Consider the following 19463-nt stretch of genomic DNA (forward strand, 5'->3'; position numbering starts at 1 on the left):
TACACAAATAAATAAACATAACCCATCACATAAACAGTGTAAAAGTTATATTCCATTTTTATATTCCACACTTACAAAAATTATTAGTGCACCTGACAAAAATTACATGATTATCTCAATAGATGCAGAAAAGGCCTTCAATAAAAGTCAACACCCCTTCATGCTAAAAACTCTCAATAAACTAGATATTGATGGAACATCTCTCAAAATAATAAGAGCTATTTATGACAAACCCACAGCCCATATCATATTGAATGGGCAAAATCTGGAAGCATTCCATTTGAAAACCGGCACAAGACAAGGATGCCCTCTCTCACCTCTCCTATTCAACATAGTATTGGAAGTTCTGGCCAGGGCAATCAGGCAAGAGAAAGAAGTAAAGGGTATTCAAATAGGAAGAGAGGAAGTCAAAAGGTCTCTGTTTGCAGATGTTTGTATATTTAGAAAACCCCATCATTTCAGCCCAAAATCTCCTTAAGCTGATAAGCCACTTCAGCAAAGTCTCAGGATACAAAATCAATGTGCAAAAATCACAAGTATTTCTATACACCAATAATAGACAAACAGAGAGCAAATCATGAGTGAACTCCCATTCATAATTGCTACAAAGAGAATAAAATATACCTAGGAATACAACCTGCAAGGTATGTGAAGGACCTCTTCAAGAAGAACTACAAACCACTGCTCAAGGAAGTAAGAGAGGACACAAAAAGATCGAAAAACATTCCATGCTCATGGATAGGAAGAATCAATATTGTGAAAATGGCGATACCACCCAAAGTAATTTATAGATTCAATGCTATCCCCATCAAGCTACCATTGACTTTCTTCACAGAATTAGAAAAAAACTACTTTAAATTTCATATGGAAGCAAAAAAGAGCCCGTATAGCCAAGACAATCCTAAGCATAAAGAACAAAGCTGGAGGCATCATGCTACCTGACTTCAAACTGTTATCTAAGTTTTTAACCATCAAATCAGAAGTGCAGTTCAGAGTCTGTATGTGGTGACAGTGCAAAGAAAAGATCAGCTGTGTGGTGTCTGAGAAGCCAGCTGTAGTTTCTCAGTCTGTCATCCATCCATCTATCCATTCATTCATTTGTCCGTAGAAAAAAACATTTTTTTAATGATTTTTTCTGCTTGACTCTAAGCTACAACGTGATTGAGCAAAGGCACGTATAGGATCTGTCTGCAATACATTGCATTGACAGCAGAGCCAAAAACCCCATTTCCTCAGAATTGGGAACTCTCCTAGGGTGAGAATCATATCTTACTTGTATTTCTGTATACATTCCCTTGCACAGAGTAGGCCCTAAGTGAAAAATTTATATATATATATGATCTGGTTCCTTTTTTCCTCTCCAACTTTTTCTTGCCGCTCTGCCTTTTAATCACTCATCTTCAGCTCCATGGATTTCCATTCTGTTTCTGGGACATGCCAAGCCTTATCCTAGTACGTTAGCAATTTTTCTTCCCCTTAGTTCGAATATTCTTTCTCTAGAAATGTTTAGTTTGCTAATTCTTGTTCATCACTTCTTAGCTACAACATGAAATCCTCGGAAAGGCCTTTCTTTTCCCTATCTAAAAGGAGACACTCTTCTACTTTCTAAGACATCACTCTGCTTATTCCTTTATAGATTCCTGTAAAATTACAGTCTCACCCTGTAGAGCTCTCCTAGCTATCAATGCATTTCCAGAATCTGCCTATCATTGTTTAATTCTAGAGTTTTACAGTAGATGTTTTGTTCTGTTTTGTTTAATTCCATCCCGAGTGTATGGTCGCTATCTGCAGAAAGGTTGCCATGCTGGAAGGTTATTACAAAAATGTTTTGATATTTAAAAATTCTGAACAAATTCTGTATCACTAGAACAGTGCATGTTTCTTTAGGTATTTTCTTAAAAATAGAGGGCTAAAAGTGTACATTTTCAATAATTATAATCTTCATATTTAAAATATTGAAGTCTATTTTCTACTATTAATATTTCCTTTGTAATACTCTGCTCCTAAGCTGCTGCCTTTCTTTTTTTTTGTACAAACTGTTATTTGTGGGTCACTGCAACTAACAAAAACCTTAAAGATGGCTGAGAAACTTACAGCATGGCCAGGTGCAAGGGCTCAGCCCTGTAACCCCAGCACTTTGGGAAGCCAAGGCAGGAGGAAAGCTTCAGCCAAGGAGTTCGAGACCAGCCTGGGCAACATACTGAGACCTTGTCTCTATAATTTTTTTTTTTAGGTAGGTAGACATGGTAGCATGTGCCTATAGTCCCAGCAACTCAGGAGGCTGAGGTGGGAGCATCGCTTGAGCAAGGGAGGTCAAGGCTACAGTGGCTGAGATAGCACTACTACACTCCAGCCTAGGTGACAGATACTGTCTCATTAAAAAATGAAATTAAAAAAGAACAAAGAAAAAGAAAAAAAAAATACAGGGAAAGTCTTGAGCATTAAGATTATCTGAGTCAGTGACTAAAGGACTGCACAGACTGTGATAGCGACACAGATCCTGTATTTCCAGAAAACATTTGAGTTAAAAATTCACTGATATATTCTCAATCAAGAAAATCATCCTGTCTATAACCCATTTTTCTTTTCCTTAATTACATTTTTGTATTCCAAACTTACAAAAATGATTAGTGCACATTAGGAGCAAATTACTTTCCAACTTCATTTTAATTAACGATGCTATTTTTGGAGATACCAGAGCAGTGACACACATAATTCAAATAGCTTTGATATTTATATTTTTGTTACTCTCTTTTTATGTTAAAATGACTATTTTATTCTCCTAGAATTGATCAAAATCATTACTCTCCTGAGCTCCAAGTTAGTAGGCTAAGCTTTATTTTAGAGCAAATTTCTGTAGTTGAGAACATTAGGGGTTTATAACGGCTAAGTCAGCAGACCTTTAACTATAGTTATAATAAAGGGCATCTCAAGCAGAGAGATCATGCTCTCAGAAAAACCTCCACAGTAATATCTTCAAGCTAAAGAGGAACAAGAGCCCCTGACTGGCACTTTGTTACTTGAATGGTCCCCCACTGATGAGGCAGAAAGGACATTAAGGATGATTTTAGCACAATCTGAAATCTCGCTGATGCCAAACTTAAAGCAGTGAAGGCCGTAATGCCATTTCTAAAATATGCTCTGGAAGCATGAAAGCTTTGCTTTCCAGGACACCCAGGACATATTCTTCTTCCTACTTATTACTTGTAAAAGACTCTCTTTATCATTATGTCTCCTGTCTTCCACTGCTCAAGAAAAATAGGGAATCATCTTCATTTATATGCAGCACATCCTTTCTACCATTGATGCCACAATATAAATGAGTTTTATTAAAAATTAAAAATATTGGTTTTACCTTCCATCAGAATAAAAAGTGAAGTCTCATTCCCATTTTCAGTCTTGTGTTCTCACTCCCATTTTTCTTGTATTGTACTTCAGGACACTGCTATTAACAGATAGGCCACATGCCCAGAGACTTTAAATTGTGTCAGCCTTTCCTGAACTCTCAGTCATGAGACAATAACAGAAGGCAAAGGACTTTTCAAAAAAATAGGTGAGGAGATACTATGCTCCACTGGGAATAACGCTTTTTCTTGATCTTGTGTCAGAATGATGCTGAGGAAAATATATGTGGTGTCTTATCATCTTACAGCACATGGCTCTTAAAAGTCAAAAAGGCTTTTATACACTGAGGAAAGTTACAGGCCTAGAGAATTACTCCACTGTATCCAACTCTGTTTAAAATATAAAATAACTAGGCATATCCTGCATGGTGTTCCCATGGACGTTTGTCGGCTACGAGGCGTGATTGTTTCCCTTTGTAATGCTCACTTTCAGGCTCCTGTTAGTATTTTTGGAAAGTAGAGAAGCATGTACTCTTAGTTGCCAAAATTGGCTCCACAGAGCAGCATGCTTTGCAATTTGAAGGTTAAATTCCTTTCAGAAAGACTTGTTGGAGCTGCTCTTCTCACTCCTATTAACTAGTGGAACTGTGTGACCTTTATAAGTGCAAGTCAATATTCGCACTGTCAGAGGAGTATCAGTGGGAGTATCTTTTCAGTCCCAGAGAGAAACAGTTTGCCACAGGCAGACCGTGACTAGAGAAGGGGAGTGGTGAACAGTGACATAAAACACTTTTAAGTGAATTCAAACAATGTCTTTGACACAGCTTGGAATTTTATCCAATTCTAGTTATAACAGTGCCTACTGGTCCCTCTAAACTGCAAAGATGTCATTTTGATATAATAAAGAGAGAGAATTTAAAATGAAGCCTGTTAAGTTGACTCAATTCCTTTTTTTTCTACCCGAGTTTTCCCCCAAACGTATGCATTTCTGAAGGGCACTCAGAATTGAACATTATTATTTTTAATGGTTGCCAGTAATTCTCTTCTCCCTCCATGAAAAATCTGATACTGTGATGAAATTTTAATAATCTTGGGAGAGGGAATTCTAATTTTTTGCCTTTTGCACCACAAGTTGCCATAGGGTTTAAGTCCACAATAATTCTTTCAAGTAAGTTATTTTCCAAGGTGATGTTCACAGAAGAAAGATAAGGAAGGGGACACTATAATGCTGGTTTACATTCTGATTGGCTTTCTCTTGAATAATAAAGCATTATAATTGCATTTGCAGTTACCTATACTATTATAGGTTTTATTTTAATTAAAAAATCTATTAGTAGGCTTATTTTGAAGATTGAGTGAACTGTTTGATTACTATTTCTATCAATAGGTAGAATATATTTTTAAAACAAAAGAAATCTTGAGTGTTACTTAACATGTGTTTTTGTTAGTGGCATTAGTGCAGTAAGTTTGAAACTAGTTTGATCATATATAATAGAATTGAGCAAATGATTTAATATGTTGATATTGTTGGGAATTAGGTTTCTCACCATGAAAAAACAAAGACATGAAAAACTTAAAGGAGCTCTCTTTGGACAAATTTAGGACACACTAAATGTCAAAATAAACAATAATAGAAATACATTAAAGAAATAGCATCATTATTCACAATAGCCAATTTATGGACACAGCTTAGTGTTCATTAATGCATGAATTGATAAAGAAATGTGTGTGTGTGTGTGTGTGTGTGTGTGTGTGTGTGTGTGTATTATTCAGCCTTATAAAACAAGGAAAGTCTGCCCTTTGTGGCAGGTAGATGAAATTGAAGGACATATGCTATGAAAAATAAGCCAGACACAGAAAGACAAATATTGCATGAGATCACCTTTATGTGGAATCTAAAATAATCAAACATAGTGAAACAGAGAGTAGAATGGTTGTGGCCAGAGGCTGGGAGGTGTTAGGGAAATGGGGAGATATTGGCCCTAGTGGGAAGATGTTGATCAGAGGGTACAAAATTTAAGCTGTAAGTTCTAGAGATCTAATGTATAACATGATGACTATAACTTATAATAATATATTTTAGACTTGAAGTTTGCTTCAGGAGTAGATCTTAAGTGTTTCCACTACACACACACACAAAAACATATTAGGTAATGCATATACTATTTAGCTTGATAGTGAAAATCATTTTATACAAGGTACACTTATATAAAAATACCATGTTGCACATATTAAATCTACACAATCTCTTATTTGTCAATCATACATCAATAAAGCTGGAAAAAATGCATTTATCTCAGTCCATTTGGGATGCTATTACAAAATACCTTGGACTGGGTAATTTATAAATATCAGAAATTTATTGCTCACAGTTTGGAAGCTGGGAAGTCTAAGACTAAGGTGCCAGCAGATTCAGTATCTGGTGAGAGCTCTGCCTAACGTATGGTGCATGTTGCTAGCCTCATGTGGCAGAATGGGCAAACAGGCTATCTTCCTTCAAGGCTCTTTGGTGAGGGCATTGATCCCATTTGTGTAGCCAGAGCATTCATGATCAAATCACTTCCTAAAGACGTTACCTCTGAATACAACCACACTGAGCATTAGGTTACAAGGTATGAAATTTGGGGGAACATAAAAATTCAGAACATATCAATATTGAATTAAAGATCAATCAATGAAGGCATACTAATAATTATTTTTAAAAAATAAAAATAAAGATTTGGAGACAAGCATATTTTTTATAAAAGTACATAAGGCTTGCAGGCATGGTGGCTCATGCCTGTCATCCCAGCACTTCGGGAAGCTGATGCAGGAGGATTGCTTGAACCCAGGAGTTCAAGACCAGCCTGGGCAACATAGTGAGATTCCATGTCTACAAAAAATTAAAAATTGGCTGGGAATGGCTTTTTGGTGCAATCGTGTAGTCCCAACCACTCAGGAGGCTGAAGTAGGAGGATTGTTTGAGCCTAGGCATTTGAGGTTGCAATGAGCCATCTGGGTGAGAGTGACCCTCATATCTACAAAAAATTAAAAACTAGTTTTTGGTGAACTCCTGCAGTCCCAGCTACTCAGGAGGTTAAAGTAGGAAGATCGCTTGAGCCCAGGCATTTGAGGTTGCAGTGAGCCATAATCACACCACTGCACTCCAGTCTGGGTGACAGAGCAAGACCCTGTCTTAAAAAAAATACATAAGGCCAAATAAACTATTAAATATAGAAGAAATTAAAGAGATAGCAAATCACCATTTCATAATCACCATAGCAATAATAGACTCAGAAAAAAGTTTTCAGTAGATGAATAAACAGTGAATAAAATATATTTGAAAAACAAGATATGCATGTAGGCTCAATGCACTATTTAACAAATTACTTATTAACTACAAAGGGAAAAAGTGATTTTTAGATAAATTTGGTGAAGAATATTTTAAGTGAGTTAACTTAAGATTACCTGTAATATTAAACATTGGCGTCATGTGCTTTGCAATGTGATGAACTAATCGCCCAAGTACCATCTGCACCTGAAATTCTTAACCAGAATTTAGAATTTAAGAAACAATAAGACAATTTAAATTAGAACAAATTCTGCAAAACAAACAAACAAACAAACAAACTAGAATGGACTCTTTTAAAATATCAGTATCTGTAATATTTATAAAAGCGAAAAGTTTGTGGTGTGGGCAGTTTATAGTTTAATGAAAACTAAAGAATATACGATAACTAAAATGCACAAACTATTTGGATTCTATATTTTTTAAAAGATCGTAACATATATCATTGGCTTAATTGATAGTAGGTAGAATTTAATATAGGCTCTATATTAATGTCATTGTATCAATGTTAAATATCCTTGGTAGGGCAATTTTATAGTGGTTATGTAAGAGAATGTTCTTCTTCTTAGATGATTAAAGTTTCATGCTGAATTAATTAGGGTGAAGTGTCACAATATTTGCAACTAATCCTAAAATGGTTTATTAATAGAATAGAAAAGAGAGAGAAAAAAATGTGATAATATATAAACAACTGACATATATAGTCAAAGGATATATGTGGTTCCCCTTTTGATATAAAATTTGTGAAAAATTTAAATGTTTAGTAATTTGTTTACTATGTTCTATATTTCCTATGAAGAAATAAAATAATTTTATCAATTTTGTCATATAATCCGTGGATTACCTGCATTAAAATAATTAACAACAAATTCCCAATAATGCAACCATTTACATAGACAATTAAGATAATCATAGAAATTCAGAGGTGCAAGGGTTTTGAGAGTTAGAAGACACAGAATCATAAATTCTCACTCTTTACGTTAGTCTTTTGATCATTCTTTGTCTTTCCTGCATTGTAAATCTCTATCCATTTCTTTTCAATCAGGATTCAATAAGCTCTACTTTCCCTTAACATAAAAATCAAAAATAAACTCCTTTCCTCAACTTGCTTATCCTATTCTCCTCTGTCCAAATAAACCTCTGTTCACTCTCCTCAGCTGATTCTTCTTCTACACATGGCACCTACCACTCCAGGGAATTAACTCTTGTCAAGCACACTGATGTCCCCATTGTTGATCCTATAGGTACCTTCCAGTCCTCTTCCTTTTCTTGTGTATCCCCTAAGGCTTATTTAATAAGGTTAACCACTTCTTTCTTCAGGAGGGGGGAAAAAAGAGAGGGAACAAATAAACAAAACAATTTCACTTAGCTTTCACAATTCTCTCATTATTTTCTTTCTGCTTATTTTAGATATTTTCTTATCTGTTCTTATCAGATTCTATTGCTTCCTGGTTCTTCAAATGTTTGGGTTTGTCAGATGTCTGTCCTAGCTGTCTTTTCTTCTCCTAAGGTCCATGGGAACTTTTATGTGACTTATATTTTCAAAAATCATCTATATACTGGTGCCCACAAAATCTTCTCAAAATAAATATCTGTACTAACTATTCCAGTTTACTATAATGCACCTTCTTTTGATATCTTGCAGAGATTTGAAATTAAACATGTCTGGCATTTTATACTTTCATTAATGTTTCCTATGTTCATGGAAATATTTTAATTAAAAATATTTATAAAGTGCCTAGTACAGTTCAGCTATTTTCCAAGGAACTAGGAGTACATCAATCAACAAGGAGATAGATTTTGTGTTTTTTTAAGTTCACACTTTTTATTAACTCATACACAATTACTTGTCTTCTGGTTTGCTGAAGCAGTGAGTCAGGCCACATTTGCCACAATAATGTCTATTAAAGTGACTGGCCATGAAAACTTCAGTACTGCATTCATCTGAAGGGCATTGAAAGTGATTAATTTTGCCATTCTTATCTACCTTATACTATTTTAGGACAGCCAGCCTAACCTTTCTCTTATGCTTATTCTACTTGGAAGTGGTACAAGTCTTCTTCCTTTTCTTCGCACCACCAGGAAGTCTCAGCACAAGATGAAGAGCGGACTTATTTCTAATGTCCTAGTCAAAGTGCCCCCATCTTCCAGTTGCTTACCAGTAAAGATCAGTCTTGGCCGATCAGGAGGAATTCCTTCCTCATGCTAGATCTTGGCCTTTACATTTTCTATTGTATTGGAGGGTTCAACCTTACAGGTCTTCCCTGTAAGGATTTTTATGAAAATTTTACATTTTGGTGGCAGTTGCACTGTAGATGGCAAATCAAAAAAGGAAGAACAAAAGAGAGAGATTCTTAACATGACAGATTCACATTAAGTCATACAAGCCAGAAACCTGAATCACATGCTTAACATATTCCTCTTCTTTATCACCCCATTAAATCAGCATACGCCCTGAATTCACTTTTTATTTGCTCATTTATCTCCAAGAATAAAACATTCCTATTCTTTTTTGTCCATAATATTAGGTAATCACCAGAATAACTTTTAAACTCATGCCAATAAATTTGAATCCATGCCAACTGATCAATTACAACTTCATATTAGTAACTATGCTTCTGAAGGCCAGTCAATTAGTAGCAGCCAATTACCAATAGCCATGCTCTACACACCCTCACTTTTGGAAGTCTGCCAATTTCTGAGCATTTAATATTATTTCCTTTGTTTCGCTTTGCTTCTGTATAAAATCAACAATTTGTTTGGTTCAGAGGTACTATATCCCTACATGCACAGCTCTCCCTTGAATAGCAGGAAGAAATTCAGTTTTTTAAAAAAATCTTTATATTAAATATTGGCTTTTTCTTTACACATTTCTGTTCTCATTATTATTACTTTAAAGCATATCTACCTGAGTTATTGCAACAGTCCCTTCATTGGTCTACGGGCACTATCATTTTCTCTTTAATCCATTCTTCAAATCTCAAACAATTCACAATATGGTATCAGTATTACCCTGAAGATAAAATCAGACAGAAGCATCATAAGAAAATAAAATTACAAACTAATATCCCTTATGAATGTACCTATAGAAGTCCTCAACAAAATATAAGCAAACTGAATCCAACAACTTATAAAAAGATTAGACACCATGACCAAATGGGGTATAACCCAGGAATGATGCACTGGTTTAACATATGAAAGTCAGTCAATATACTTCATATTAATGCAATAAAGGGAAAAACAATGGTCATCTCAACTGATGCACGAAAGGCATTTGACAAAATCCAATACTCATTCATGATTAAAAACACCTGATAATACTAGAAATAGAATACAGTTTCCTCAGTCTTATAAAGGCATTTATAAGTTAACATCATGTTTAATATGAAACAACAAATACTTTCCCCCTAAGACCAGGAATGAGAAAAAGATCCCTACCCTTGACACTTACATTTAACATTGTATTGGGGTTCTAGTGAGGACAGTCAAGAAGAAATAAACAGAATGAAAATTGTGAAGAAAAAGTAAAACTATTACTATTTTTGTGTCATGAATGGCATGATTTGTATGGTTGTCCCTCTGTATCCCTGGAGAATTGGTTCTAAGAACACTGTGGATACCAAAATTGGCACATGCTCAAGTGCATTATATAAAATAACATAGTAATTGCATATGATCTACATTCTCCCTCACACTTTAAATCATCTCTAGATTACTTATAATACTGAGTAGTATGCAAATATTATGTAAATAGTTATTCTATATTTTAATTGGTATTTTTATTGTATCTTTTTCTCAGCAATAATTCAATTTTTGGTAGTTGTTAGTTGAATCCATGAAAGCGGAAGCTCTGAATACAGAGGGATGACTATATATTGAAAATCCAGGGTAATCCACAAAAACAAACAAAAATTTTTTAGAACTAATAAATTAGCTTGTCAAGGCGCCAAGATATAAGATCAATATAGAAAATTCATTGTATTTCTATACACTGGAAATGAGCAGTCTAGAAATAATATTAATAAAACAATTCCATTTATAATAACTCCCAAACAATAACAAGGAATATATTTAACAACAGAAGTGTAATACCTGTACAATCAAAACTATAAAATATTATTGAAAGAAGTTAATGAAGACCTAATTAAATGGGAATATATCATAAGGTCATAAATTGGGGGATTTATTATCATTCAGATGGCAATATACCCTAGATTGATTTACGAATTTATTGCAGTCCTTATAAAACCCCAATTATTTGCTATTACAGAAATTGGCATGCTAATACTATAGCCAAATCCATCTTGAAAAAGATCAAAGTTGGAGGACTCACATTTTCTGATTTCAAAACTTACTACAAAGCTGCGGTGATCAAAACAGTGTGGTACAAACATAAGGATAGACATATAGAACAATAAAATCTAATTGAGATCCCCCCAAAAAACCCATGCATTATGGCCAATTGATTTTTAACAAGGGTTCTATGACAACTTAATGGGGGAAATCATGGGCTTTTCAACAAATGATACTGGAACAATTGGATATTCACATGCCAAATAATGAAGTTATACCTGTTTACCTCATTCTGTATACAAAACTAAATTCAAATGAATAAATGGTCTATATTCAAGACTTAAAACTATAAAACTCTTAGAAGAAAACATAGGGTAAAATCTTTGTGACCTTTGATATAGTTTTTTGTAGGTGATAACAAAAGAATAAGTGATAAAAAATATGAATACATTGGGCTTTATAAAAATTAAAAAGTTGTGTTCGTCAAAGGACACAATCAAGAAAATGAAAACACATGACAGTTATATTCAGAATACATAAATAAATCTTATGTTTCAACAATAAAAGCAAAAATTAACCCAATTAAAACATACAAAAGGACTTGACATTTTTCCATAGAGAATATAGAAGTATCCAACAAATCCATAAAAGGTGTTCAACTCCACTTATCGCATGGGAAATTCATGTCAAAACCACGATGAGAAGCCACTTCCCACCCATTAGAATGGGTAAAATTTCAGAAAAGATAGACCATAACAAAGAATATCATGCCTGCAGAGGAAATAGTATCCCTCATACACTGTTGATAGGAATAGAAAATGGTATAGTCACTTTGAAAAAAGTTTGGAAGTTCCTCAAAATGTTAAACCTAGAGTTACCATATAACCCAGCAAATACACTCATAGTTATGTACCCAAGTGAAATGAAAACATGTATCTGTACAAAATCTTGTCCAAGAGTGTTCATAATGGCATTATTCAAAATAGCCAAAAAATGGAAACAACACAAATGTCCATCAGCTGATGAATGGATAAACAAATGTGTATAGTCATACAATGGAGTAGTATTCAATTATAAAATCGAATGAAGTACTGATACATGCTACAACATGGGTGAGCTCTGAAAACATTATTCTAAATTAAATAATCCTGTCATGACAAACCACATATTACATGATCCCACATATCATAATATGTGATATGACATATCCCGAAAAGGCAAACACATAAAGACAAATAGATTAGCAGTTTATCAGGGTGGGAGAGAGGAAGGAATAAACAGTGAGTGCTCCAAGGAATGAAGTTTCTTTTAGGATGATAAAAATATTTTGAAATTAGATAGTGAAGATGGGTAAACAAATCTGTGAATCTCCTAAAAACCACTAGATTATACATTTAAAGGGTGAATTTTATGGTATGCAATTTCTTTCTCAGTAATTATTATAAAAATAAAAACTAACTCAGAGTAATACATCTAATATGAAAACTAACCTTATTAATTTTATCTTGTTTAACACTTTTCAACCGCCTCCCCTTATCGGCTTCTGATAACCCCCACTACAACAATCCAAACTACTCTGACTAAATGGTTTAATGAGGGACTCTCAGCAGTTGGTCACTGCTTACCCTGTCCCAAACTGAATCAGTCCACGAAATGTTTGTGTCTCTGTCTCTTTAACTTACTTCTTCCCTTCTCATTTGTCTAACAAATCCGCTGATCTTTCTGTACCTTTATTCAATGAGTTACCTTAGAGTCTTTTTCCTACTCTTAGAAGCACACTTACCTGACACAAGGCAAAAAAGGGTAAAAATTAATTGTATAAGTTACTGAATGTTTGTTGAGGAATTCTCTATATAAACTCATTTCCAAATCACTCTTAATGCCAAGAGAACACATAAACAATACAAGTAGTCAGGCTCACGTGGATAGCAAGACCAACCTAAGATTGTATATTGTCACACAATAACTCCTTGTCTCAAGTCAGCCTGGTCCTAGAGAAAGAAATAAATGTATGGGATGGCCACAGCTTAGAATAAAAGGAATAAAGAGTAGAGTAATGAGGCTCCACACAAGATTACGAAGGCCCTGCTCTTAGTAATGCCAATGTTTAGCTTCCAATCCTTGTACAGACTCAGACTGAATTCTGACGTCTTGAGCATCGTGTCCAAACTCCCTGAGATCTGGACATACTATCTTTATCTAATCTTAAATATTACTTCTGCTTTTGTAATCCAAGAAAATATAGATACTTTTCATTTTACTCTAGGATATCCTGTGCTTCTTGGCTCCTTTATATGTGCTTGCTCTGCTCTTTCTGTCTAGCTGACCCTTTAATTGATATTACTTGCTCACATTTTTTTGTTTTTTCTTCGGTCTGACATCTTACATCCTGCCTAAAAACATGACCTAATTGTTTTTGTCCTAAAATAAATATATGTTGAATACTGGTTTTTCTCTAAACCATTTTCCTATATTTATTCATGCAAAACATCGCATTATTGCCAGCAAGACAGTTGACTAGATAATCTAGTAAAAAATTTCTCCCACTGTAGACACCCTAAAAAATGCTAAGGAAAATATAACCACAAATTTTGTGTTCTCAAGAAAATGAGATAATTCTACAGGTGGTGAGAGTGATGAAATAGAATACAATTTTGTTATGAGGATCCGGAAACCACAGGTGTCTTGAGGCTGTTTACAGATCTTACTAACCTTGAATCTTGGGAAAATAAAATCTTTCCTGAGATTTCACATGTGCAGGTCTTTCTTTCTCCACTGACAATTGAAATTTAGTATTTATATTACTGATATATTCCAAGAATGTTAAAACATTTACTTAAAAGTTGTTATTGTCTAGTGCTGCCTAGAAGACACAAATGCAAATATTATCTGAAGGAGTTCAACCTCTATTCAGAACCCATAAGATTCTCACATGTAAAACGTACCACAGTTCAACTCACTATAGAAAATTTCCAAAAGGAGAAATAGACAAGCCACCACAATTAAGAATTAACACAAAGAGGCCAGGCACAGTGGCTCACGCCTGTAATCTCAGCATTTTGGGAGGCCAAGGCAGGCAGATCATGAGGTCAGGAGTTTGAGACCAGCCTGACCAACATGGTGAAACCCCGTCTCTACTAAAAATACAAAAATTAGCTGGGTGTGGTGGCATGCACCTGTAATTCCAGCTACTCAGGAGGCTGAGGCAGGAGAATAGCTTGAACACGGGAGGCAGAGCTTGCAGCGAGTTGCCATTGCACTCTAGCCTGGGTGACAGAATGAGACTCCGTCTCAAAAAAAAAAAAAAAAGAATTAGCAGAAATAATAAGCAGCAAAATAAGATCTTTATCCAAAAACTTCAAATTTAAAAATTGGGAAAGAGAATATAAGCTAAGCATGTTCTAAAGATCTAACTAAATAAAATAGTTGAAGAGACAAATTAAGATGCTTTGAAAACGTATCTAATATGCAGAATTATTAAAGCAGATTCATGTAATTTCTGACTAAGCAAATCTGCAAAAATAGTTGATTTATATTAAATTATTTATTGAATGATTGCTAGTAATTGAATGATATTATAAACAAATAAATATCAGTAATTAGAGGGCAAAACAGATAAATTAAAGCATATCCACAAAATAGATTTCTATGCATCTGAACCTTGTGCTACGCATCAGGAAGCTTCTTATGTACTGATTGGACACTATTGTCATATATTATTATTATTATTATTATTATTTTTTTGGGACGGAGTCTCGCTCTGTCGCCCAGGCTGGAGTGCAGTGGCGCAATCTCGGCTCACTGCAAGCTCTGCCTCCCGGGTTCACGCCATTCTCCTGCCTCAGCCTCTCCGAGTAGCTGGGACTACAGGCGCCCACCACCACGCCCAGCTAATTTTTTGTATTTTTAGTAGAGACGGAGTTTCACCGTGGTCTCGATCTCCTGACCTCGTGATCCGCCCTCCTCGGCCTCCCAAAGTGCTGGGATTACAAGCATGAGCCACCGCGCCCAGCCTATTTTCATATATTATTAAGTGCAAAAACAAGTGGAAAAGTAGTGTCTATTGTATGCTACCATTTGTGATAAACGAAAGGGTGAGGACACATATTTTAATTGCCTTATAGGTATAAAAAGGTCTCTGGTATATAGTATTAACAAAACGTTATTATTAATAGTGGGCACTGGGAAGTGGATGACTGAAGTTCAGAAGAGAGTTTTCGTAATATATTTTTGTATGGTTCAAGGTAATGTAATGAAAGATGTCAATCATGGTTTAACTGAAGATCTACTTTTAACTAAGATTTTGGCCAAGTATCAGTAAAGTTGAATAAATTAACAAGGAATGTTGAGAATCTGGAGATTAGTAAGCGTGGAAAGCCATTATCATCCCTGCCATTGATGGAAAAACGGAGGACATAATTTTGTAGGGACTCAGTGAGAGCTGCTGGAAGAAAGGATGACCTGATCAGATCTGTGATTGTAGTGGGGCAGCAACTGAATCCCAAAGCCAAAGTAGAGAGAAAAAGGGAAACAACATTCACATCTCTCTTCCCTTCAGCCCTCCAATTGTCTGGTGCCTTTCACTGGACAAACTCAATCAGAAGTCAGATAACAAGGAATCCTGGTAATGTAGACCATAAGGGTATGCCCTGGAGCACAGAGAGAAAAAGAATATATGGAGAAATGGATGACAGATGGTAATACACAGCAAAATCCCTTTTAAAATGTTTTTGATGTTCAAATTATGTGACTTATTTACTACTTAACAACAATACATTTTATATAGAAGTAAACATAGAAGAAATTATTTATGATCTGGGAGTATTATCTAAGTAAAGTATTGATAAATGCAATAACATCAAAATTTAAAACTTTTGTTCATCATAAAACACCATCACCAAGTTAAAAACAAAATCTTCATATTGAGATGACAGATTTATAATGCACATTACTGACATCAGATTAGTAACGAGGATATACAATGATGGTCTTCTAATAACTGATTGAAAATTATAAACAATCCCAAACGAAAATGAACAAATATTTTAAAATGCAATTTAAAGAAAATGAAATGAAAGTAATAAGCAGATAAAAAGCATGCTCAAGCTTGCTATTAATTATGCAAATGCAAATTAAGATCAGAATTAGATACCATGCTGCACACAGATTTTTTTTTGAGAAGTCTGATGACTTTATGTTAGCAAGACATTGGCACAAAATCAATTCTTAATGCATGGCCAGTGAATAACAGAACATTTGGAAAGCAATTTAGCAATATCTAGTTAAAGTTGAAGATTTACATTCCCTCTGAACCAGTAACTCCATCCTGAAATACATCACCCTAGGGAAACTCTCACTCATTTGCACCTGAAGACATCTGCAAGATTGTTCGCTGCAGCTTTGTTCGTAATAGCATAAATAATGGCGAATCACTTGAATATTTATTAATAGGACAGTGGAATTTTTTTGCCATATTCATACAACAGAAGAATAGGCAGCAGTGAAAACGAATGAATTAGAGCTGCATTATCAAACTTAAGTGTCACGCAAAAAGGACAAACTGCTGATGATATGCTGTATATAAAGTTGAACTGTATGCAAAATAATATTATATATTGTTTTGGTATAATAGTAAGGGTAATGCCATATTTAGGATAGAGATTAAGGCATGGCAGATGAGTACACGAAAGATTTCAATGAAAAATATTCCTTTTTTCTTAAACTAAAATGAGTATGATAATGTTCATTCTATCTCTATAAGTACTTAGGTATATCTGAAATATAAGTACTAGTAGATAATTTTATTATGCTTTGACATATATTGTCAGTTAATATCTGCAACTACTCTATGAATGTCATATTAGTCACAGCTATTATAGTAGCAATGACTGATAATAATATCAAAGATAATGTAGATTAACAAAAAGGAAAATCATCTCAACTAATAATGAAATACAGAGAGGATCTCCCACTTACATACACAATACAGAGTAGAGCTAACGACATGTAAAAATATGTTTAAACCCAAATCTTTCTGATTATAGACTTTCTATTGATTCTCAAATCCTGCATATAATTTCCAGCTCTACATTCCATTGACACCTCATACCTGCCTTTCCATTTTCTTTGCTGCCTCTCATATTCTCTTTGCCATCTTCTGGGTCACTCAAGCATAAAACCTTTATATTATTTCTACTTTTTCTTGCTCTCCACACGCAGTAAGTAATTTTCATAACCGCCTAGCATTCATTGCCATCTTCCTTTTCCTGTTGGCATCACTTCTTGTAAGGCTGCTGAAATCATATTTTAACTAGATCTTTTGTTTCCAGCCCCCTTCCTCCAGTGGCTTAATTACCAAAGTAATCTTCCTAGAGCCTAAGTACAATCCTATGAAGTTCCTGATCTAACATTTCTATTGCAAGTCCAATATATTTCCAATGCCTCCAAGGAAAATTTATTTCAAGGCTCTGACACAGTTCCTCAACTGCATCACCAATCCACTGTGATCTTCCATCTATGGTTTCAAACAAATTCCTGCTTTGCTTCTTGATGGCCTTTCATTTCCATTTGTGAATGCTATTTTGTCCTGGTTAAACAATGTAATTGATTTGTAATTTACTGTAAAACAGTCTAATTTCTGTCTTCAAGTATCTGTGTATTAATATATTTTTGGTTTGTTGCCAGTCACATGTTTTTAACATCTCTTGAGACATGGAATACTTTTTCTATTTGTTTTAGCCACCTGATTATTTGTGGGTGATGCAACAATTGATTTTGGGTTCCATTACATGTAGTCAGCAATACTAGGTCCTTTATAAAACAGATATAATTACATTTTAACATTTTCTCCCACTTACATATACGATTTCATAGCTTTTTGTATTACAGGAGATTATAATTTTATTTATATGGACTAATATCATAAATGAAAGCAGATTTAGACAATTTAGGTGCACATTTTGACACACAGGTAATTCATTCAAGGCATGCACATTAGTTGCTGAAGCTCACCAGTTAGAAAGACTTTTTTCTATACAGATTAAACATTCCAAATCTGAAAAGCCAAAATCTAAAGTGCTCCAAAATTTGAAACTTTTTGAGTATTGACTTGATGCTCAAAGGAAATGCTCATTGGAACATTTTGGATATTTGGGATTTCAGATTTGGGCTGCTCAGCCTGTAAATATAATGAAAATATTCCAAAATCTGAAAAAATTGAAATTTGAAACACTTCTGGTCTCAAGCATTTTGAATAAGGAATACTCAACCTTATATATTTGGTTATTGAATGCTATAGTTAATAATTCAACTTAAAAAATAGAAGAAAAAAATCAACAAAATAAATATTTGTAATATTTGTGGCATTCGTCACAGGCTTAGCAATGTTAATTGATTAATTACCAACATTAATTGATCCTAAGCTTGTGAGTTCAGGAAGAATGCCAGTCACTTAACAATTCATTGTCAAGGGGATTATTCCTTTATACAATTTTTTTCTTCATTGTAACATGCCAATGATTATAAGACATTCCAACTCTTTAATTATAGCAGGTTGGCAAAACATTTTTAAAAGTTACATTAAGTGCACTATTGCTGTATAATACCGCTCAATTTCAGAAATATTTAAATAAAAGTTATGTCAATTGTATAGTCAAGAATAGGCAGAGCTTCGGAATTAGCCATTTATTTAAGAGTTTATTTAAGGGTGATTATATTTTGTACTTCTTTGTTTCTAGGTAGCATTTTCCGGTAGACGAAAGTTTTTAATTTGCTTCTTTCTAAGTAACAAGTGTAGAAGGGTGTTAACAAAGTGAAAGTTAAAGTAGGTGTCCAAGTAGGTACACTTACCTGTTAAAAAGCCATGCAGGAAATATCCAAGGATATAGGACAGGAAAAGATTCCTTTCCAATCCTGGTACATACAATTGTCCCTTTTGTACATATGTGGTCTCCATTAGAAAGAATCGGAGTTTCATGTATGTGTTCCTGTACCAGCACTGAGGCCCCAGTTGTGAAAGATAGGTTTGTTGTCTGCATATTATATGTACATTATCATGTAGAGTTTCAACTCTTTTAATATTATTAGTGGCAAACATCGATTTTCTTTACTTCTAGGGCCCTGCTAGGGTTGCAACACTACGAATTCCAGATGAAGAAGGACTATTTTCAAGCTCATGAATGGAAGCCCACCAAAGTTTAAACTAATATTCGTTGGGAGTGAGGAAGACCTCGGCAGTCTCTTGGAGGATTTGAAAAATATGTTTACATCTCCTGCTTTGCCAATAGTGACAGCAAAACAAATAATTGCTCCCTTCACATAGCAAAATGGAAACATGTTTAACTGAGGGGAAGTTAAAAACAATACTGCTCAGATTATCTCAGAACAAGGCATTTTAAGAAGGTTCTTCATTTTTATCTGTTAATTTTTCAGAGATAACAGAATATTCTTCACCACATTTTTTACCTCTCCCCCATGCTATTCTAAACAATATACTGAGC

At 34.5% G+C, this 19463-nt stretch overlaps 1 pseudogene; it reads right to left on the reverse strand.

Moving 5' to 3' along the window:
- Window positions 1-8515: 8515 nt before the first annotated feature.
- LOC116484709 (ubiquitin-ribosomal protein eS31 fusion protein-like) lies at window positions 8516-17198 on the reverse strand (annotated as a pseudogene).
- Between the last annotated feature and the right edge of the window lie 2265 nt (window positions 17199-19463).

This window comes from Hylobates moloch, unplaced genomic scaffold (genome assembly GCF_009828535.3).
Source record: "Hylobates moloch isolate HMO894 unplaced genomic scaffold, HMol_V3 SCAFFOLD_16, whole genome shotgun sequence".
Lineage (NCBI taxonomy): Eukaryota > Metazoa > Chordata > Mammalia > Primates > Hylobatidae > Hylobates > Hylobates moloch.